Genomic DNA, 24,212 nt, shown 5'->3' with positions numbered 1-24,212 from the left:
GCAGACGTCGGAGAATGGCACGGGTCTGCGCAAGGCAGCCGATTTTCGGCCTGCCGATATTCTCCCTTCCGGATGGGCCGAAGTCCCGTCGACGTGATGACCGTTCACGTCGACGTAAATCAAACCTGCTTTTCATCGGCGTGAACCTGTGCTCCAGGCTCACGCCGACCAGCGTGGAGGTGAGTGACGGCCTGGGGGGTTGGCCGCTGGGCAGGCGATGGCGTGGCCGCAGTCTGAATGTGTGGGGAGAGGTGTGTCTCGGGTTGTGTGTGTGTGTGTGCGGCGGGGAGGGGGGGGTGGTTAGAGTGGGCTGAGCTCCGGGGGAGTGCCGGGAGGGGGGTCCGTGCCGGGGAGGAGGATGCGGGGTCCGTGCTGGGGAGGGGGATGGGGGGTCCGTGCCGGGCAGGAGGTTGGGGTCCGTGCCGGGGAGGGGGATGTGGGGTCCGTGCTGGGGAGGAGGTTGGGGTCCGTGCCGGGGAGGGGGATGGGGGGGGGTCCGTGCCGGGGAGGGGGATGGGGGGTCCGTGCCGGGGAGGAGGTTGGGGTCCGGGCCGGGGAGGAGGATGGAGGGGTCCGTGCCGGGGAGGGGGATGGGGGGTCCGTGCCGGGGAGGAGGTTGGGGTCCGTGCCGGGGAGGGAGATGGGGGGTCCGTGCTGGGGAGGAGGTTGGGGTCTGTGCCGGGGAGGGGGATGGGGGGGGGTCCGTGCGGGGAGGAGGTTGGGGTCCGCGCCAGGGAGGAGGATGGGGGGGTCCGTGCCGGGGAGGGGGATGGGGGGTCCGTGCCGGGGAGGAGGTTGGGGTCCGGGCCGGGGAGGAGGATGGAGGGTCCGTGCCGGGGAGGAGGTTGGGGTCCGCGCCGGGGAGGAGGATGGGGGGGTCCGTGCCGGGGAGAGGGATGGGGGGTCCGTGCCGGGGAGGAGGTTGGGGTCCGTACCGGGGAGGAGGATGGGGGTGTCCGTGCCGGGAGGGGGCTGGGGGGTCCGTGTCGTGTAGGGGGATGGGGGGTCCATGCGGGGAGGAGGTTTGGGGTCCGTGCCGGGGAGGAGGATGGGGGGGTCCGTGCCGGGGAGGGGGATGGGGGGTCTGTGCCGGGGAGGAGGATGGGAGTTTGGGGTCCGTGCCAGGGAGGGGGATGGGGGGTCCGTGCCGGGGAGGAGGTTGGGGTCCGTGCCGGGGAGGGGGATGGGGGGTCCGTGCCGGGGAGGAGGTTGGGGTCCGTGCCGGGAGTAGGTTGGGGTCCGTGCCGGGGAGGGGGATGGGGGGGGTCCGTGCCGGGGAGGTGGATGGGGGGGTCTGTGCCGGGGAGGGGGGATGGGGGGGGGTCCGTGCCGGGGAGGAGGTTGGGGTCCGTGCCGGGGAGGAGGATGGGGGGGTTCGCGCCGGGGAGGAGGGTGGGAGGTTGGGTCCGTGCCGGGGAGGGGGATGGGGTGGGGGGTCCGTGCCGGGGGAGGGGGATGGGGGGTCCGTGCCGTGGAGGAGGATGGGGGGTCCGTGCCGGGGAGGAGGTTGGGGTCCGTGCCGGGGAGGGGGATGGGGGTTCCTTGCCGGGGAGGGAAATGGGGGGTCTGTGCCGGGGAGGATGATGGGAGGTTGGGGTCCGTGCCGGGGAGGAGGATGGGAGGGTCCATGCCGGGGGGTGTGGAGGGGGGTCCGCGCCGGGGGGGGAGGATGGGAGGGTCCATGCCGGGGAGGGGGATGGGGGGTCCGTGCCGGGGGAGGGGGATGGGGGGTCCGTGCCGGGAAGGGGGATGGGGGGTCCGTGCCGGGGAGGAGGTTGGGGTCCGTGCCGGGGAGGAGGATTGGGGGGGTCCATGCCGGGGAGGGGGATGGGGGGCCCGTGCCGGGGAGGAGGTTGGGGTCCATGCCGGGGAGGGGGATGGGGGGGTCCGTGCCGGTGAGGGGGATGGGGGGTCCGTGCCATGGTGGAGGATGGGGGTGTCCGTGCCGGGGAGGGGGATGGGGTCTGTGCCGGGCAGGAGGATGGGGGGGTCCGTGCCGGGGGAGGGGATGAGGGGTCTGTGCTGGGGAGGGGGATGGGGGGTCCATGCCGGGGAGGAGGTTGGGGTCCGTGCCGGGGAGGAGGATGGGGGGGCAAGTGAGTTGGTCCACCTGGCCAGGCGCCAAGCCTCCAACATGCGGTCCATGCCACCTGGCTGGGGGGGAAGGCGGGGAGATGGGCAATGATGACATGTCGTCCCTCCCCCCCCCCACCCCCCCCCCCCCCCCCCCCACCCCCCCACACCACCACCAGGCCGTCATGTTTTCCGATCATCCAGCGATGTTGGCTGCCGTGGCGGCAGCCGCTAATGTCCATGTTGCCCTGGATGAGGAGGAGGAGGAGGATGAGGAGCGTGCTGGAGAGGCGGCGCAGGCTGCCGCAGAGGGGCAGGCGGCAGCTGCCCAGGCTGGATGGACACCTGACCGACAGGACGAGGAGGGGGAGGAGGACGTCGCGGCCCCACGGCAATGGAGACACCCAAGGGCGCCCCATGTGTACCGGCCCCGGCAGTCATACCAGGACCTCACGGACCGGGAATGCAGGAGGAGACTCCGGGTGAGGCGGGAAACCGTGGCACACATCTGCCACCTGCTGGCACACCTGTCACTGCGTGGCACAGGCGGGGGACACCCTCTCCCCGTGTCCGTCAAGGTTACGGTTGCCCTGAACCTTTATGCAACCGGGTCATTCCAGGCACTGAGTGGGGACCTGTCCGGCATATCGCAGACATCGGTGCATCCGGGCAGTGACAGACGCCCTATATGCCATGGCGCACCGCTACAGCCGCTTCCCTGTGGACCGGGCCAGCCAAGATGCCCGGGCCGTGGGCTTCTCTGCCGTGGCCGGGTTCCCCATGGTCCAGGGCGCGATCGATGGATGCACGTCGCCGTGCGTCCACCTGCAGATAACAGGGCCGTGTTCACCAATAGGAAGGGGACCTATTCGATGAACAGACAGGTGGTCTGCGACCACCGCATGATGATCCTGCACATCTGCGCCCGTTACCCAGGTAGTGTACACGACTCATACGTGTTGTCGCGGTCATCCATCACCGGCATGTACGAGGGACGCCATCCCCGGCTGAGGGGCTGGTTGCTGGGCGACAGGGGCTACCCATTGCGATCGTGGCTGATAACGCCTATACGGAGGCCACGCAATGAGGCGGAGAACTGCTACAATGATGCCCATGTAGCGACAAGGGGAGTGATAGAGAGGTGCTTTGGCGTGCTGAAGATGTGTATCAGGTGCCTGGACCTCTCTGGGGGCGCCCTCCAGTAACGGTCAGATAGGGTCGGCCGCATCATTGTGGTGTGCTGCGTCCTGCACAACATAGCCCAGCAGAGGGGCGATGTGCCGCAGGCAGAGGAGGGCGGAGTGGAGGAGCAGCAGGAAGAGGCACAGTCCTCCCCAGATGAGGGGGATGGGGGCAATGGTCAGGACAGACGGGCTAGACACAGGCGGGTGGCTGTCCACCGTTACCGGCTGGCCCAGCGGGCACGGGACAGACTGATAACCGCCCGCTTCACTGACTAGATGGGCGTGGGAATCGGGTAGTATGGCCACAGACCGCACACCATGGCAACAGCTGACCACCCACACCCCCCACCCATCCACCCACCCAGCACCCTCACCCCCCTCCCCAACCCCACCCGCATGCACACCACCCCCCCCCATTGCCGATCCACCTGCGGCACAACGGCCGGGCTCACACAGTTGCGGGTGGACGCGTGTCTATCGCAGGCCATGGAGGATGATGACAACCCGCCCTGCGGTGAGCTCCTGGCTCCACATCGTTGGACTATGTCTGACCCATGGCCACAGTACCACCATCCACCCGGACCATCCCTGCAGGCGGCTGTGACACTGCAGCGCACAGTCCCGTCCTCTGCCCGGGGGGATGTTGATGGCGGCCCAGGGGGAAGGGGGCAGACTCACCTGGGGCTGAGGTGAGACCACCCCTCACACACACAGCTGCGCTCAACGTACATGACACCCCCGCACGCTTTGGACAGAGCACAAAGGCAGCTTCTGTAGGTGTAACATTGACTTTAATAACCAAACGAGTTCATGCACGTGCCCTAGCCCCTAAAACTCATCTGTGCCCTGCACCCGTGCCAACTTACTCAGTGTCTAATTGTTTGGCCTTACGGGCCCTTTGACTACGTCTCCGTGGTTCCCCAGACGGTACAGCAGAACTGGAGGTGGACTCCTGTGATTCCTGCCCTCTGACACTGGATCCCTTTGGCGGCCGTTTCCTGGGGCGTCCTGGCCTAGATAGGCCAGGCTGCGGCCCGGGCGACTGGGATGGCGAGCTGCCAGCCTGTCCTGCCCGTTGCCCACCCGATGCACCTGGGACGGAAGGGGGGGAGTCCGAGGTGTCGCGGTGTTCCGGGACCTCCCCTCCAGGGGGAGCCGGGACGAACCACACCACCTCCTCCTCCCTCGGGGTGCCCGATGGCCCCCAGGCCTCTACATGGGTGGGGGATGCGAACGGACTGGCCATCCGACGCTCCCCCCGACATCTGGTGCTGCCAGTCCTGGAGGCCCGTGCTGGTATCAACAGGGGTCTGCAGGTTTGCAGCCATGGAGCCCAGGGGGTTGGCAAACCCTGTCTGTGACAGTGCGACGCCGGCTCGCACATGGCCACTGGCGCCGATGCCCTCAGCGATAGCCTGCAGAGACTGGGCCATGGCCTGCTGAGACCGGGCCATGGCGTTGAGCGCATCTGGCGCTGGCACTGGCTCATGGCCTCCTGTGAGAGGGCAGCCATGTCCTGGGCCACAGATGCCGCCTGCACGGAAAGCCCCAGGCCTCGCAAACCGCCCCCCATGTCTGACACCGTCGCACCCATTGCCTCCACCGCAGACGCCACCCGTGCGGTGTCAGCCTGGGTGGCACGCATGACCGGCACCACTCCCAGCTCCTGGACGCGGGTGGACTCCTCCACCTGCGACCGCAGCCGCCGCAAGCCGGCCGTCACCCTCTTCGCTCGTCTCCGGTTCGGTGGTTGCATCGGATCTATGTGTGGGTGTGGTAACTCCAGGAACCCGGGATCCATCTGGGCGGCAGATGTTCGCTTGGGCTGGGCTGCCCTCCGACCGCCCGGCCCCTCTGTTGCTCCTACCTCCACCTGCTGTACCGGGACGGCTGTGTTGTGCGCACCAGTGAGTGTACCAGACGCCTCATCTCTAAAGTGCCCAACCGAGGTGAGTGTTTCTGCGATGGTGGAGGGTGTTGGTGACAGCAGTGGCGTTGTGTCGTGCTCTTCGTCCCACTCTGAGTCCATGGCACTTTGGGGTGGGGGTTCGTCTCCACCCATCCACTCTGAGTCACTGTCCGGTATTTCGTCTTCCTGGGTAGTGCTGTCCCGGGTAGGGGTGTCCTGGGCAGTGCTGTCCTGGGTAGGGGTGTCCTGGGTAGTGGTGTCCTGGGTAGTGGTGTCCTGGGTAGTGGTGTCCTGGCTCGGATGTGACGGGGGCCTGTGGCTGCCCCCCTTGTCGCTGGGTGGCACCGCCTGCCTCGTCGCTCCCGCACGTGACGGGGGTGTCGTCTCCCTGTGCTCCAGGTCTCTCCGTCTCCTGTGGTGTGCGAGGGGCATCCTGCGGGCATCGCATGCCGGAGGGTCCGGGTCTCTCCGTCTCCCGTGGCCTCCGAGGAGCATCCTGCGGGCTTCGCATGCCGGAGGGTCCGGGTCTCTCCATCTCCCATGGCCTCCGAGGGGCATCCTGCGGGCGGTCTGCATCTGCGGGGATGGGTGCCTCGACGTTTGCTCCTGCGATACACAATGAAGCATGCATGGTTAGACATCAGGCAGTGATCAGGTGATATGGGGGAGGGGGGATATGGGGACGGGCTGACGGTGGCTCACTTGCTAGTACGCCCCCGACCTCTGCATCAGCAACCTCCCGGTCGTCAGGTCCGCCAGCCAGTTCCAGGGCCTTTCCTCGTGTTCGGTCAGTGGCCTCTCATCAGCGGGGCCTCCTCCAGTCCTCACATGCTCCCTGGTGTTGTGTGCGCGTTTCTCCTGTGGGGGGGGGGGGGGGGGGGGGGCGGTGGCAGGGGTAAAAGGCAACACTGTTAGGCAGGTGTATGAATGCACGCCATCGGTTGCGCGTGCATTGCAGAGGTTAAGGTTAGGGCTGGATTCACTTGGGGATATGGGGGATATGGGGGAGGGGGGTTATGGGGGAGGGGAGTTATGGGGGAGGGGGGATATGGGGGAGGGGGGATATGGGGGAGGGGGGATACGGGGAGGGGGATATGGGAGGGTTATGGGGGAGGGGGGATATGGGGGGGGGGGTTATGGGGGAGGGGGGATATGGGGGAGGGGGGGATATGGGGGAGGCTCACCCTGCCTGCTCTGACGAGGTCGTTCACCTTCTTGTGGCACTGGGTGCCTGTCCGTGGTGTCAGGGCCGCAGCGGTGACGACCTCTGCCACCTCCCTCCACAGACGCCGGCTGTGGCGTGGGGCAACTCTGCGGCCGTGCCCGGGATACAGGGCGTCCCTCCTCTGCTCCACCGCGTCCAGGAGCGTCTCCACATCCCGTGACTGGAACCTCGGGGCTGAGCGGCGGCCAGCCATCCAGTCGGGTGTTCCGGTCGGGTGGGGGGGGAGCAGCGCGGCCTTATGAGCCGTCACGCCATGCGGCGTGTATGACGCTGAACGGCGTGAACCACGCCCGCAAGCGCGGATCCCGTCACGTCGCTGCTAGCCCATTTCGGGCCGGAGACTTTCGAACCATTCTTCCGACGTGACGCAAGTCGGATTTGCGCCGATCGGCGGACTTTGCGCCGATAACAGAGAATTTCGCCCCATATCACTCTATTCCCATCCTGTTCATGGTATTTGTCAAGATGCCCCTTAAATGTCACTACCGTCCCTGTTTCCACCACCTCCTCCGGCAGCGAGTTCCAGGCACCCACTACCCTCTGTGTAAAAAACTTGCCTCGTACATCTCCTCTAAACCTTGCCCCTCGTACCTTAAACCTATGCCCCCTAGTAATTGACTCTTCTACCCCTCATAGTTTTGTAGACTTCTATCAGGTCGCCCCTCAATCTCCGTCGTTCCAGTGAGAACAAACCGAGTTTATTCAACCTCTCCTCATAGCTAATCATAGAATCATAGGATTTACAGTGCAGAGGAGGCCATTTGGCCCATTGAGTCTGCACCAGCCCTTGGAAAGAGCACCCTACAAAGGCCATGTCTCCACCCTATCCCCGTAACCCATTAACCCCAACTCACCTTTTTTGGACACTAAAGGGCAATTTCGCATAGCCAATCCACCAAACCTGCACATCTTTGGACTGTGGGAGGAAACCGGAGCACCCGGAGGAAACCCACGCAGCCATGGGGAGTACGTGCAGACTCCGCACAGACAGTGACCCAAGCTGGGAATCAAACCTGGAACCATGGAGGTGTGAAGCAACTGTGCTAACCATTGTGCTGCCGTGCTGCCCCCCCAAACCAGGCAACATCCTGGTAACTCTTTTCTATAACCTTTCCAAAGCCTCCAAATCCTTCTGGTAGTGTGGCGACCAGAATTGAACACTATACTCCAAGTGTGGCCTAACTAAGGTTCTATACAGCTGCAACATGACTTGCCAATTCTTATACTCAATGCCCCGGCCAATGAAGGCAAGCATGCATATGCCTTCTTGACTACCTTCTCCACCTGTGTTGCCCCTTTCAGTGACCTGTGTATCTGCACACCCAGATCCCTCTGCCTATCAACACTCTTAAGGATTCTGCCATTTACGGTATATTTCCCATCTGTATTAGACCTTCCAAAATACATTTGGGTGGCTGGGTGGAGCACTGGTGTGGGCGTAGGTCGGTGCGAAGGGGAGAGGGCGAGAGATAACGGACAAAACCACGTCTTATGAGAAGTGGGCGAAGCTGAGGATCTCCCTGGTCCTCCGGGCATGCTGGACCCTTGTTGCCACCACCTGTCCTCCACCATCCAGCTTGGCCCATGGGTCCTCCCTGGCCTCATCCTCCAGTGTTTCCTGGTGCGGAGCCTACTTGTCCTCCTTCTCCGACATGGTCGCATGTTCCTCCTCTGCCACTTCCAGCATGTCGCCTCGCTGCTGTGCCAGGTTGTGGAGGACACAGCAGACCACAACAAAGCGGGCAATCCTCAGGGTGGTGTACTGCAGCGCACCACCAGAGTGGTTAAGGCATCGGAACCTTATTTTAACAGTCCGATGCATCGCTCAATGACAGCCCGGGTGGCCACTTGGGCCTCGTTGTATTGGGCCTCCACTTCGGTCTCCAGCCTCCGTACTGGCGTCATTAGCCAGGTCCTCATGGATACCCCATATTTCCCACAAGAGCCAGCAGCCCATCCTGCGGTGTCCCAAGAAGATGCTGTCAATCTCTGACTGCCCCAGGGTGTAGCTGTCATGCACACTCCCTGGGAAGCACACGTGTATGATCTTCAGGTGGTGGTCGCATGCAAATTGAGCGTTCGTAGAGTGGAACCCCTTCCTGTTAATGAAGGGCAAGGCGATAAATGTGCCATCTATTATCCCCTGGACTTGGGACACTCCGGCGATGCGCAGAGAATCCTGCTGCCAAGGCACCTTGCTGGACTTGGTCATGGTCAAAGTTCATCTAGCCAGCTGCCTGGACAAACAGGGCTGCAGTGACTTCACGGATGCACTTGTGGGCTGAAGGCTGGGGAATGTCGCACAAGTTCCCGCTCGAGCCCTGGAATGATCCTGAGGCATAAAGATTCAGGGCTGCGGTAACCTTGACGGCCGCCGGGTACCTCCATGTGTTGCCAAGTCCACAAGGACATGGCACAGATGCCGCACTGTTCCCTGTTCAGGTGGAGCCTCCTGCAGCACACGCTGCCCGTCATCTGCTCGAAAGACCAGTGTTGCCTGTACAACCTGGGCCTTTACTGGCCTTCCCCTCTGGGTACCTCCCCGGACTGATGGGCAGCCGGATCCTCAGGGTGTGGAATAGGGCTCTACACATAGGATGCAATCTCGAGCTTCTATCGCCGCTGGTGCCGCCGCCTTCTCTGCTGTCTAGCCGCCTGGCCTGCCAATGCCACCGCGATGGGCAGTTTCCGCAGGGTCCAAGGTATCATCCATAATGTAATATCTGTAAGGAATTGAAGCGGGTGTGAGACTGACGATGGCTTCCACCCCGGTACATTCGGATCTGAAGCATCCCCATCCTCCTGTCTCCTGCCATCCCTCAGGATGCCATCCAACACGCCGTGCACATCACCCAGCTGCAGGAGTGTCCAGACCACACAGCCTGATTGGGACCAGATTGTGTTTGGTATGTGTGGTAGTCACCGCTGATGTATATATTAGGTGCTTTACGGTAAGGCTCTGTACTACAGATACGGGGTAGTTCCTTGCCTGCTGGCTCCGCCCAGTAGGCGGAGTATAAATATGTGTGCTCCTCGTACAGCAGCCATTTCGCCAGCTGCTGTAGGAGGCCACACATCTTAGTGTAATAAAGCCTCGATTGCATCCAACTCTCGTCTTTGTGGAATTGATCGTGCATCAATTTATTACACTAAAGCTTTCAGAAGATGGACCTCCGCATCAAGCCGGATCGCCTGCAGCTGGATCCGCAATCAGGCAACGCCAAAAAGGACTTTGAACACTGGCTAGCCTGTTTCGAAGCTTACATCGGGTCTGCGCCAGACCCAATTCTGGAAGCTCAGAAGATTCAGATCCTCTACACGCAGCTGAGCTCTAACGTCTTTCCACTTATCCAGGACGCGCCGACCTACGCAGCGGCCATGGCGCTACTGAAAACTATGCTCAGTGGACTAACACGCTCTACGCCAGACACATCCTCTCCACTCGTCGTCAACTCCTGGTGAGTCAGTGGAAGATTTCTGGTGTGCTCTAATTCCCCTTCAGAGACTGTGACTGTCAGGCCGTCACGGCCACGGAACACTCGAACTTGCTCATGAGCGACGCTTTTGTTACGGGGATAGGGTCGGATTACATCCGCCAGTGCCTCTTAGAAGGAGCCACACGCGACCTCGCGGCAAGCAAAAAGCTAACGCTCTCGCTGACGGTCGCTTCGTGCAACATCTAGGCCTACAACCCCATCCGCGCGGCCCACCCCTCCTATGCATCGTGGACTCCGCAGACGGCTGCCCCATCGGGGACCCCACCAGCGACGACCCTCATCCAGCCCCACGCCTGAGCCGCGCGGCAGCCAACCAACCCCGGGGTCCCAAATGTTACATCTGTGGGCAGCCAAAACACCCCCGACAACGCTGCCCGACCCGGAGCGCCCTTTTCAAGGCCTGCGGCAAGATGAGACACTTCGCTGCAGTGTGCCAGACCCGCGCAGTCGCCGCTATCGTTCCGACCCTCCCCCCCCCCACTTACGGCCAGTGGGCGCCGCCATCTGCCCCTCCCCGGACCACGTGCGGCCCGTGGGCGCCGCCATCTTGTTCGACCCCCACCACGTGCGGCCCATGGGTGCCACCATCTTGTTCGACCCCCACCACGTGCGGCCCATGGGCGCCGCCATCTTGTCCTCCCCAGGATCATCAGGCACCACCATCTTGTTTCCCCCACGACACGTGCAGCCCGTGGGCACCGCCATCGTACCAGAACTCATGCCCCCCAGGCACCCCATCGTCTGCCACCATCAACGACCAGCCGCCTCTCTCTTCGGTCACGATTGACCAGTCCCACCCACGCAACCGAGCAACGTCCTGTACCAACGTAAAAACTGATGGGCATGAGATCTCCTGCCTGCTGGACTCCGGGAGCACCAAGAGCTTCATCCATCCCCATACGGTAAGGCGCTGCTCCCTCGCGGTACACCCCGCCAATCAGAGAATCTCCCTGGCCTCCGGGTCCCACTCCGTGGCGATCTGGGGGTAATGCATAGCCACTCTCACTGTACAGGGCATGGAGTTCAGCGGCTTCCGCCTCTACGTCCTCCCCAACCTCTGCGCTGCCTTGCTACTCGGCCTGGACTTCCAGTGCAACCTCCAGAGCCTAACATTGAAATTCGGCGGGCCCCTACCACCCCTTACTGTGTGCGGCCTCGCGACCCTAAAGGTTGACCCACCTTCCCTTTTTGCAAACTTAACCCCAGATTGCAAACCCGTCACCACCAGACGGCACAGTGCCCAGGACAGGATCTTCATCAGGTCCGAGGTCCAGGGGTTGCTTGGGGAAGGCATCATCGAGGCCAGCAACTGCCCCTGGAGAGCCCAAGTGGTAGTTGTGAAAACTGGAGAGAAACACAGAATGGTCGTGGACTACAGCCAGACCGTCAATCGGTACACGCAGCTCGACGCGTACCCCCTCCCACGCATATCTGATATGGTCAATCAGATTGCACAGTATCGGGTCTTCTCAACTGTCGGCCTAAAATCCGCCCACCAGCTCCCCATCCGTAAGGCGAACCGCCCATACACTGCCTTCGAGGCAGACGGCTGCCTTTACCACTTTCTTAGGGTTCCCTTTGGCGTGACCAACCGAATGGTTGACCGGTACGGGCTGCGGGTCATTTTCCCGTACCTCGACAATGTCACCATCTGCGGCCACGATCAGCAGGACCATGACGCCAACCTTGCCAAATTTCTCCACACCGCCACTCTCCTCAACCTAACTTATAACAAGGAGAAGTGCGTGTTCAGCACGAACCGTTTAGCCATCCTCGGCTATGTGGTCCAGAACAGAGTTCTGGGGCCCGATCCCGACCGCATGCACCCCCTCATGGAACTCCCCCTCCCCCACTGCCCCAAGGCCCTCAAACGTTGCCTGGGGTTCTTTTCTTACTACGCCCAGTGGGTCCCAAATTATGCGGACAAGGCCCGCCCACTCATTCAATTCACTCTTTTTCCCCTAACGGCCGAGGCTCACCAGGCCTTCAACCGTATTAAGGCTGACATCATCAAGGCTGCGATGCACGCAGTCGACGAGACATTACCATTTCAAGTCGAGAGCGACGCTAGCCGCCACCCTCAACCAGGCAGGCAGGCCCGTGGCATTCTTTTCACGAACGCTTCATGCCTCCGAAATTCGGCTTCCTCCGTCGAAAAAGAGGCCCAAGCCATCGTTGAAGCTGTGCGGCATTGGAGGCATTACCTGGCCGTCAGGAGATTCACTCTCCTCACTGACCAACAGTCGGTAGCCTTCATGTTTAACAACACGCAGTGGGGCAAGATCAAGAACGATAAAATCTTGAGGTGGAGGATCGAGCTCTCCACCTACTCTGCATGACAGCCTTTGTCACCCGGGAGTCACACGTTTGTACCACTTCATCAAGGCCCACAATCTGCCCTACTCCGTCGAGGAAGTCAGGGCAATCACCAGAGACTGCCAGGTCTGCGCGGAATGCAAACCACACACGGCCGGACCGTGCGTGCCTGGTGAAGGCCTCCCGCCCCTTTGAACGACTCAGCGTGGACTTCAAAGGGCCCCTCCCCTCCACCGACCGTAGCATGTACTTCCTCAATGTGATCGATGAATATTCCAGATTCCCCTTCGCCATCCCATGCCCCGACTTGACGTCTGCCACCGTCATCAAAGCCCTCAACACAATCTTCGCTCTGTTCGGCTTCCCCGCCTACATCCAGTGACAGGGGAGCCTCATTCATGAGCGATGAGCTGCATCAGTTCCTGCTCAACAAGGGTATCGCCTCGAGCAGGACGACCAGCCATAACCCCCGGGGAAACGGGCAGGTGGAGAGGGAGAATGGGACGGTCTGGAGGGCCGCCCAGCTGGCCCTATGGTCCAGAAATCTCCCAGCCTCCCACTGGCAGGAGGCCCTCCCCGACCCACTCCATTCGGTCGCTCCTATGCACTGCGACTAATGACACACCCCATGAACGTCTCTTTGCCTTCCCCAGGAAGTCCACCTCCGGGGTGTCGCTCCCGACTTGGCTCGCAGCTCGAGGACCTGTACTCTTCCGTAAGCACGTATGACTCCACAAGGAGAGGGTTGAGAGGGTACAGCTATTCCACGCCAACCCACAGTACGCCTATGTAGCGTACCCCGACGGCCGCCAAGATACTGTCTCCCTCAGGGACCTGGCACCAGCTGGTTCCACACACACACACCCCTCTGGCCTGGCGCCACCCTCCCCTCCCCCAGAGCACCCAGACGCAACCCCCGCCCCAGGACAATCCGCCCTCCCCCTGCCCACGCCCGAGGATGAAGACGATTTTGGCACGCTCCCGGAGTCACCAAAGACCAGACCGACACCGGAATCGCCGCCATCACTGCGGCGCTCCCAACAGCAGATCAAGGCTCCGGACCGACTGAATCTGTAACTTGATCGGGACTCTTTAAAAAAAAAAACATCAGCTCTGTATAACTCTCCACCACCCCCGCTGGACTCAATTTTTTTCCTGTACTTTAAAACATCTACTTGTATATAGTTCTCCACCAACCCCGCCGGACTCAATTTTAACAGGGGGTGAATGTGGTAGACACCACTGATGTATATATTAGGTGCTTTGTGGTAAGGCCCTGTACTACAGGCATGGGGGTAATTCCCTGCCTGCTGGCTCCGCCCAGTAGGCGGAGTAAAAATACGTGTGCTCCTCGTCCAGCAGCCATTTCGCCAGCTGCTGTGGGAGGCCACACATCTTAGTGCAATAAAGCCTCGATTGCATCCAACTCTCGTCTTTGTGTAATTGATCGTGCATCAGTGTGACTGAAAATAAGCTGAGGGAACAGTTACTGAGGGAATCGGAGCTGTCTTTGGAACAAGCAGTTAAAGTTGGTCAGGCTCACAAGCTAGCAGCATAGCATTCTAAAATGTTTCTCAGTAAGGACGGCACGGTAGCACTGTTGCTTCACAGCGCCAGGGTCCCAGGTTCGATTCCCGGCTTGGGTCACTGTCTGTGTGGAGTCTGCACGTTCTGCGTAGATTTCTTCCCGGTGCTCCGGTTTCCTCCCGGAGGTCCCAAAAGACGTGCTGTTCGGTAATTTGGACATTCTGAATTCTCCCTCTGTATCACCGAACAGACGCCGGAATGTGGCGACTAGGGGCTTTTCACAGTAACTTCTTTGCAGTGTTAATGTAAGCCTACTTGTGACAATAAAGAATATTATTTTATCCCTATCGCTGTGGCGACTAGCAGGAAGGCCACCATTGCTGGTTGTATTCCGATATCCATTGGCTGCAGGGTGAAAGGCAGACATGTTAGCATGGTGCGTACCCCCATGCCCAACCAGGTCTAACGGGCTACATGGTGGCCACGGTTGGCTCTGTTGACCCTGCCCCCGCATGTCACCACCCCCCTCCCCGCACCCCTGGCCCCATCAGTGCCCGGCACCATGGGGGCCACTGACCTTGGCGCCCGTCCCTGCTGACAGGGGTAACGATGGCTGCCGCTGCCTTGCCAGCAGTATGCACTGCGACCACCATCTGGCGCCCCCCTGTAGGAGCTACTGTGGTCATTGCCCTTGGATGGGCTGCGTGATACCCCGCCGGTGGGTGGCAGCCGGTTGGGGGAGAGGGGGTGGTATGGCAGAGGGTGGGGTGGGCTGGGTTGCAGGGATAGCGGGGTGGAGAGTGGGGGCTGGGGTTTGGGGGTGGTGGGGTGAAGAGTGGGGGCTGGGGTTTGGGGGTGTTGGGGTGGAGAGTGGGGGCTGGGGTTTGGGGGTGTTGGGGTGGGGGCACTCATACAGCCGGTGGCACTCTGCAGAACCAGGTGGCCACGGTAGGCCACCCCCCAGAAGAGGCACCACTCCTTGGAGGGGAGGGAGAGGAACATCACCGCCCCCAGTGCCAGACACATGACATCCTTGTTCCTATCCCTCGACCTTATGCCATGCCCCCGGAAGAAGACACACAAGACAAGAAAACTTGCAGAAGCCACTGAGCTGTCGAAGTCGCCCGAGCAGGGTGCCTCGGGGCCGAGTGCTGGAGGAATCCCTGAGGCATTCATTTTTAAAGCGTTGGGGGGCTGAGGCAGCGACATGACCCCTGGGTCACTGGACGATGGTGGTGAGGAGGGCCCCCCTCTCCGTCCCAACCTTCGATACTGGGCACCTCCATTTCCCTCCCAGATCTTTTTCCGGAGGGTTTGGTGACCTGGGGACCTCCCTGAGGAGGCCGTGCACTTTCTTCCTGTACTGCATGCCAGTCCGGGCGACATTGCTCACGGCACTGACCACCTCTGCCACCTGCGCCCAGGCACGGCGAACGGCGGCGCCGAGCGGCCTTCCTCCCGGGCCGGGGTCCAGGGTAATCCTTCTCTCCTCCACGGCATCCATGAGGGTGTCCAGCTCAGCATCCCTGAACCGTGGTGCTGCTCTCCTTCCAGCCATCTTGTTGGCTGGGACGGTGTATGAGGAGGGGAAGGACCGTTTAAATGCGGCTGCGGCGTGTGAGCCTCGTGTACCAATCACAGACCCGGCGAATCCGGCGCCGTTTTGCAAGGAATTGGCTGTGTTCCATGTGGCGATGGTGCTCGCTCATTTAAGTTAGCTGAATTGATGCAGCAGTTGTGCCGTCTCTCTGTCGTAAAACACCACTGTTTCCACGACAACGTTGGCACTTAGTCTCAAAATCGGAGAATCCAGCCCTTAGTCTCAGGAACGGAGAATCCGGCTGCTTTTTTTTAAACAAATGTTACACTCTTCATTGAAAAACTGTTTTTTCCTTGAATGTCAATGGGTTTAATCCCATGTCAATAATAACGTTTATTTTAATATACAAGATTCCGAGGTGTCAGTGGAATCACTCTTCAAGCAAAGTATCCTTTCCTTACAGTTGACAAAGCAAAAAATTGTTGGCGTCTTGTCCGGTTTCCGAAAAAAATCAGCGTCTGTTCAGGGTACCGTAACACCAATTACACCTCACTGGAATATTGTGTGCAGTTCTGGGCGCCACACTATAGACAGTCCCTGAACACATTGGAGAGGATGCAGAAGACGTTTACAAGAATGGTGCCAGGAATGAGAAACGTCTGTCATGAGGGCAGATTATTTTTAAAAAAAAATATTTATTAAAGCATTTATAATTTTTAACAACAATTGCCAAGAAGTAAAATAACAAAGTAAAGAATGATGTGTTGGGTGCTCTGAGATACAGACGAACCAACATGGTTGCGATTGGTACAACGCAGTTTTATTCCTTTAAACTATTTATATAACAAACTTGGTACTCAGCACGTGGTGACTGTGTGAGTGTCTGGCTTTGAGGTCCTTGCCCTGTGCCGTCTCCTGATGGACTGCCCAGGAAGTGTTGTGTTTCTTGTTTTGTACTGTGTATGCTCTTGTCTGTGATTGGCTGTCGTGTTATGTGTGCTAATTGGTCCGTTGCTCTGTCTATCATTATGTATGTGTGTATGTGCTGTGATGTTCACTTGAATATCATGACAAAGAACACTCACCCAACCAACAACCAGACCCAGCCATCATGGCTTACATACACAGTTCCCCAGTCCCCCTTTCCTACTAACTGTTTCCTGCCTTAACCCCCCCCCCCTTTGTATCGGCTGACAGCTTACTTTTCCCCATAAAAGTCAATTAACGGCTGCCACCTTCGGGCGAACCCCAGCATCGATCCTCTCAGGGCAAACTTGATCTTCTTAAGCCTGAGAAACCCCGCCATGTCACTTACCCAAACCCCCAATTTTGGGGGTTCCAAGTCCCTCCATGCTGACAAGATCCATCTCCGGGCTACCAGGGCGGAAAAGGCCAACACTTCGCCATCTCTCGCCCCCTGGACTCCCGGGTCTTCCAACACACCAAAAATTGCCACCTCTGGACCCGGAAACGCCCGTACCCTTAATACAGTGAACATGACATCGGCAAATCCTTGCCAGAATCCCCGAAGCTTCGGACAATTCCAAAACGTGGCCATGATTCGTGGGCCCTCCCGCACACCGCCCACACTTATCCTGCACCGCTTCAAAGAAGCTGCTCATACGGGCCACAGTCATATGCGCCCTGTGGACCAACTTGAATTGTATCAGGCGAAGCCTGGCACACGACGAGGCCACATTAACCCTACTCAAGGCATCCACCCACAATCCCGCCTCGAATTCCTTGCCCAACGCTTCCTCACATTTTCACTTTACTTCCACTATCGGGGCTCCCGTCCATTCCATGAGCTCTTTATAAATTTCTGAGACCTTACCCTCCACCACTCCCTTTTTCGACACTACGTTGTCCTGTATCTCCTGGGAAGGTAGGTGAGGAAAGGTCGGAAACTGCCTCCGTGCAAAGTCCTTCACCAGCCGATACCAGAACCCATTCCCCCCGGGCAGCTCAAACTCCTCCTCCAAGTCCTCCAAGCACGGAAAGCTGCCGACAGGTCCCCTAACTGCTCAATCCCAGCTCACTGCCACCTTCGAAACTCCCCATCTACCCCCCCCCCCCCCCCCCCCCCGGCACAAACCGGTGATTGCCACAAATTGGCGTCCATACCGATGCTCCCTCCACTCCCATGTGCTTCCGCCACCGTCCCCCCACCCTCAAAGCTGCCACTACCACCGGGCTTGTGGAGTACCGAGCCAGCGAGAACGGCAGAGGTGCCATTACCAGTGCCCATAAATCTGTGCCCCTACATGATGCCGCCTCCGCCCGCTCCCACACTGACCCCTCCCCCACTTCCTGATCATTGCTATGTTCGCCGCCCAATAGTAGTTCTTGAAATTCTGTAGGGCCACCCCCCACCCCCCCATTGACCCTGCTCCAGCAACAGCTATTTTACCTGCCCATATGAAACCAGAGATCACCGTGTTCACCCTCTTTAAAAAAAGTATTCGGGATAAAAATAGGCAGGCACTGAAATACAAACAAAAACCTTGGGAGAACCGTCATCTTTACCGTTAGCACCCTCCCCGCCAGTGACAACGGGAGCATATGCCACCTTCGAAGGTCCCCCTTCATCTGCTCCACTAGCCGAACCAAATTTAGCTTGTGTTGCTGCTCCCAGTCCCGTCCCACCTAGATACCCAAACTCACTCCCACCACCTTGAACGGCACCCACCCCCAATCACCTCTTCTGCCCCCTCGCCTGAATTGGTGCAGCCAAAAATAATCCGAGTTCACCCGCACGCTCGCCACCGGTGCCTGGTACAGCAACCGGACCCAGTCCACTGAACACTGCCCAAACCCAAATCGCCCCAGGATCTCCCACAGATACTCCCATTCCGCCCGATCAAAGGCCTTCCCTGCATCCATGACGACCACCACTTCCACCTCCCTTCCCTTGGAGGGCATCATAATCACATTTAGCAGCCTTTTGATGTTAGCCGTTAACTGCCTCCTTTTCACAAACCCTGTCTGGTCCTCCCCTATCACCTCTGGTACACAATCCTCTAACCTCGAGGCCAAGATCTTGGCCAGCAGCTTGGCATCTACATTTAAAAAGAAGATTGGCCTGTACGACCTACATTGTTCCGAGTCCTTATCCCGCTTCAGGATAAGAGAGATCGAGGCCTGTGACATTGTTGGGGGGAGTACCCCTCGATCCCTAGCCTCATTAAACGCCCTCACCAGCGAGGGCCCCAGCACTCCTGAAAACCTTTTATAAAACTCCACCAGGTATCCATCAGGCCCCAGGGCCTTGCCCGACTGCATCGTCTCCAACCACTTCAAACAGCTCAATTGGGGCCGCTGGGCCCTCCACCAGCTCTTCTTCCACCCTCGGAAACTCCAGACCCTCCAAAAATGGCCTCATCCCCTCCACCCCGGCTGGGGGTTCTGACTCGTACAGCCTGCTATGAAAGTCCCTAAACACCTCATTCACCCCCACCGGGTCCAAGATTGTATTCCCACCTCTATCCTTTTGTTATGGGTCCGAGTTTACAGAATCCCAAAATGTTTCATGGAGTCTCACTATCCTCATCAATCTCATCCAACTGTATGTTTCCCTTTGCATCTGCCAATTTTAACTGATTTTCATGATTCATAGCCATTTTATGAAGTTCAAACTCTCTCTCTTTTTCCCTTTCCTATCTGTCTCTTTCTTTGTATCTTTCTTCTCTCTCCTTTTCTTTTTCTCTCATTGCATATTCAAGCTGCTTTAATTATTTTTCATGTTCAAATTGCTTAATCTGCAACTGGAGCTTTGCCATTTCTAATGAGTCAGAATGTATCTCAGGCAAATTTAAATACTCAGCCATCGCAGTAAGTACCTCATCTTTTCGCATTTTGCCAGGCAATGTTAACTGCAATGCTTTTGCCAAATCTAACAGTCTGCTTTTAGTCTCTGTCCGTAAGGTATTGCGTGTTACCGTGTCGACCTCCAAAAACTTCTGAGTCTCTGAAAGAGCCATTGTCCACAACACACTCCCCACTTAAACTAAAATACCACACCTGAAAAGCAACCACAATATGCTCACCCCTCACTGTCTTTAAGTTCGTTAAACCAATCCAATCGATAGACTTTTATCCCGGACGAGCCCCCAATTGTTATGTGTCCGGGTTTACAGAACCCCAAAATGTTTCATGGAGTTCAACCGACCCACAACTTTTAATAGATTGTGGTGTGGGAAGCAGATGGCGTACTCTCCAGGTGTGATACAGCAGAAATGGACAATTGGTTTTTAAAACAAAATGATGTTTATTCTATGAACTCAAGTTAACCTTTTAAAAACAAACATTGAATATCTTAACACCCATTACTTCAAAGATAACCCCAAAAGACTACAATAATCCTTCAAACTGTTCCTTTAAACATCCAAAAGACTTCAAACCTTCAAAAATAAGAACACATTAGGTTACATTTAATATATTTATAGTCTTTGGATTGCAGACATCAACAGACCAACTCTGTATTTCTTCCTGCAGCTCACAGCAAAACACACAAACACTCCCAGCTGCCTTCTCAAACTGAAACTCAAAAAAGCAGAAGTGAGCTCAGCTCCCCCACCCTCTGACATCACTTCAGTAATATGATCAGCTCCATTTCGTAAAGGTACATTGCTTAAACATCCATTTCTTAAAGGTACTCTCACATGACACTTTACTTTCCCTATCTCACTTGCCTCCTCCCATTTCCTTAGCTGGTGTGCTAGCATCCTACTAGCCTTCTCCCCATATTTATACAGCACCCCTCTTGCTTTTCTCAACTACCCCATCGCCTTCGCCGTAGATAACAACCCAAACTCCATCTGCAGCTTTGCCGCTCCTTCAACAACCCTGCCTCCGGGGCCTCCGAGTGTCTCCTGTCTATCTGGAGGATCTCCCTGACTAATCTATCCATCTTCGCCCACTCCACCTTCTCCCTGTGTGCCCGTATCGAGATAAACTCCCCTCTCACCACTGCCTTCAGCACCTCCCATATCGTAGCTGTTGAGACCTCCCCCATATCATTTATCTCCACATACCTCCGAATGGCCTTCCTCACCTGCACATACACCTCCTCCTCTGCTAATTGTCCTATAGGCCCCCCTCCTGTCTCACCCATAAATCCACCCAGTGCAGGGCATGATCTGACATTACTATCGCCGAGTACTCAACATCCACCACCCCGCCAACAACGTCCTAACCAAGACAAAAAGTAAATTCAGGAGTACACTTTGTGTACATGCGAAAAAAATGAGTACTCTTTTGCTCTCGGCCGCCCAAACCTCCACGGATCCACCCCCCCCATGTGTACCATAAACCCCTTTTGTTCCTTCGCAGCCACTGACACTCTTCCAGTTTTCAAATTCAACCAATCCAGCCTTGGATCCAAAACCGTATTAAAGTCCCCTCCCATAATCAGCTGATGCTCGTCCAGATCCGGGATATTCCCCAATACCCGCCTCATAAACTCTACGTCATCCCAGTTTGGTGCATAAATATTCACCAGCACCACCGGCATCCCCTCCAACTTCCCACTCACCATAATGTATCTGCCCCCCCGAGTCCACCACTATGCTTCTCACTTCAAATGCCGTCCGCTTATTAATCAGAATCGACACTCCCCTTGTTTTGGAATCTAGCCCCGAATGGAATACCTGCCCTCCCCACACCTTCCTCAGCCTAGTCTGATCCACCACCCTCAGGTATGTCTCCTGTAGCATTGCCACGTCCACCTTTAAGTTTTTCAGGTGTGCGAACACACAGGCCCACTTGACTGGCCCATTCAGCCCTCTCACTTTCCATGTGATCAGCCTGGTGCCCCCCCCCCCCACCCAGTGCTAATCAACCATAGTCCTTCGTAGGCCAGTCTCCAGCCAGCGTCCCACGCCTCCTCAGGCCTGGCTTCAGGCGACCGCCACCATCGACCCTCACCCTGTCATCCTTCACCAATCCCTCCCCTGTCAGCAGACTTCTAACCCCCTCCCTCTCCCCCCCCCCCCCCCACCCCACAACAAAATAACAATCCTAACCCCCATCAACACACTTACCACCTGCTCGCCCCCCCACTGTGCTTCCATGAGATAGCCCGCCCAGCTAGCCTGGTAGCCCCTGCCCATGGCACCAAGCATCCTACCCCCCAATTGATTTCACCCCCCCCCCCCCCCCGCTCAACCATCCTCCCAGTGTAAACTTTACAATCTACACCAAACACAAAGAAAGAAAAAAAAGCAACCCACCATCCCCCATCAAAAAAAAACAGACCCAAAGCCCAAAACAGAACTGCATCCCCAAGTACAGTGCAAAAGTGGTTCATACAAACCTGAAGAAAACCAAGATAAAAGATAGGAACAACCACTCCAGAGTTCAATGTCCTCCTTCTCCTGCCAGTCCATTGTCTCTAATAAATTTGGACGACTTCCGGGTGCGGCTATGCAGAGCTAGGTCGCATGTTCGGTAGCTCCTGCTTGGAACGGACTTTTGGGCTCTTTTACAGGGGCCCCACGGCATTTGTTTGACATTTCCCGGTGTGGGAAGACGATTGCAACACTCCCCCGACAGTGTCCCCCAGGAAGGGTATCTATCTTGGTTACCAGACCCGGCAGAAACAATAAAAGATTTGGCTGTAACTGCAGGATAAACAAAGCCTCTTCCAGCATGCAGGCGGGGGAAGGGCAAGCTGACTTGAGGGCCTTTATTCAAGGTGAATTCTAGCAGCAGAGGGAACAACTGTGAAAAGATCTACCAAGGCCACTGAAGAAGCGGGGACGAGGCTTCCGGTGGCGGCCATGGAGGAATAGGTCGCGCATTCGGCAGCTCCCATCTGGAGCCGACTCTCAGACCTTTTTCAGAAGTTTCCACAGACTTTTTGGGGCAGATTGGTGAAGCGAACACTGCCAAAAGGATTCCCTCTCGAGACTTCCGGTTGCGGCTATGCGGAGCTAAGTCGCACATTCGGCGGCTCCCGCAAAAACGGATTTTTGGGCTCTTTTCAGGGCCCCCAAGGGCGCTTTTCCGATATTTCCCGGTGTGGGAAGGACTTACTAATAGCTCCCCGTCAGTATATGGCTTTAACTAGGAGCGGGGTGACAAAAAAGGTGGTGGTGGACCGGAAGAAGGGAGGGAAGAAGGACAAAGTGGCGGCAGGTGGAGACCAGGCAGTGGAGGCAGTGGGCGGAGGAGCAGCAGGAGGGTATCCAGCGCTGCCTCAGAGAGATTAAAACGGACCTGCTAGAGCTGATGAAGGCTTCTATTGATAAGCTGCTGGAGACACAGACGGCCCAGGGGGTGGCGATCCGAGAGGCTCGACAAAAGATCTCTGACAATGAGGACGAGATCTTAGGCCTGGCGGTAAAGGTTGAGGCGCATGAGGCGCTCCACAAGAAATGGCAGGAGCGGTTCGAGGAGATGGAGAATCGGTCGAGGCGGAAGAATCTGCGGATTCTGGGCCTCCCGGAGGGGCTGGGGGGGTCGGACGTGGAGGCCTATGTGGTCACCATGTTAAACTCGCTGATGGGAGCGGGGTCCTTCCAGGGGCCCCTGGAGCTGGAATGGGCCCATAGAGTGTTGGTGAGGAGGCCCAAGGCTAACGAGCCTCCGCGGGCGGTGCTGGTGCGGTTCCATCGGTTCGTCGATCGGGTGTGTGTGCTCAGGTGGGCCAAGGAGAGGAGCAGCAGGTGGGAGAACGCGGAGGTTCGGATATATCAGGACTGGAGTGCGGAGGTGGCGAAGAGGAGCGCCGAGTACAATCGAGCGAAGGCGGTGCTGCACAGGAGGGGGGTGAAGTTTGGCATGTTGCAGCCGGTGCGATTGTGGGTTACCGACAAGGACCGGCACCATTATTTTGAGTCTCCGGAGGAGGCGTGGGCCTTTGTTCAGACCGAGAAGCTGGACACAGACTGAGGGTCGGGATGGGCAATTGGGGACTGCGGTGGATATGTTATGCCTATTTTTGGTTCGGGGGGGTGTAGGGACCTTTGCATTGTTTTGGGTTTCTTTTTCTCTGTATTTTTCTCTTTCGGGTTGGGGAGGGTGGATGGGGCGGATTGGGCACTGTTTTGGTTGGTGGCAGAGCCTGGTAGGTGGAGACCGCGGGCTTTTTTCCCGCGCCGAAGATTGGGCGGGGTGGGGAAGCGAGGATTGTTTCCCGTGCATAGAACGGAGGGGGGAGGGGGAGAACCTGTGGATGGGGAGCGGGAGAGGAGGGTGTGCCACACAATGGGAGGAGTCGAAGGGGAGGCGGGAGTGGCCGGGGTCAGCAGGAGTCAGCTGACTTGCGGAAGTGCAATGGGGGGAGTAAACCAGCTAGGATGGGACCTAGCCGGGTGGGGGGGCTGGGCGGGGGGGGGGGGGGGGATCGAGTTGCTGCTGCTAAGGTCAAGGAGGAGCTGGAGCGAGTGGGCGGGGGGGGGGGGGGTCGACACTGGGGTATGCCGCTGTGGTGGGGGGGGGGGATCGAGTTGCTGCTGCTAAGGTCAAGGAGGAGCTGGAGCAAGTGGGGGGGGTCGAGGCGGGGGTTTGCCGCTGTGGGGAACGGGCCGGGTGTGGGGTGCGGGCGCGTGGCTGGCCGAGGAGGGGTTATGGCTAGTCGGCGGGGGAGGGGGGCGGGTAGCCCCCTGATCCGGCTGATAACCTGGAATGTAAGGGGACTGAATGGGCCGGATAAGCGGGCCCGCGTGTTCGCGCACCTGAAGGGGCTCAAGGCGGATGTGGTTATGCTCCAGGAGACACACCTGAAGGTGGCAGACCAGGTAAGACTGAGGAAAGGGTGGGTAGGTCAGGTGTTTCATTCGGGGCTAGATGCCAAGAATCGAGGGGTGGCGATCTTGGTGGGAAAGAAGGTGTTATTCGAGGCGTCGAGCATTGTGGCAGACAATGGCGGTAGGTACATAATGGTAAGTGGTAAGTTGCAGGGAGAGAGGGTGGTACTGGTCAATGTGTATGCTCCAAA

At 58.1% G+C, this 24,212-nt stretch overlaps 1 protein-coding gene across 1 annotated transcript in view; it reads left to right on the top strand.

The window, feature by feature from the left end:
- Positions 1-24,212, top strand: part of LOC140394408 (putative methyltransferase DDB_G0268948) — a 187,144-nt gene that overhangs the window by 103,122 nt on the left and 59,810 nt on the right. The window lies entirely within an intron of this gene.

The sequence above is a fragment of the Scyliorhinus torazame genome, chromosome 2 (assembly GCF_047496885.1).
Source record: "Scyliorhinus torazame isolate Kashiwa2021f chromosome 2, sScyTor2.1, whole genome shotgun sequence".
Classification (NCBI taxonomy): Eukaryota; Metazoa; Chordata; class Chondrichthyes; order Carcharhiniformes; family Scyliorhinidae; genus Scyliorhinus; species Scyliorhinus torazame.
This window is presented reverse-complemented; position numbering and strand designations above follow the sequence as displayed.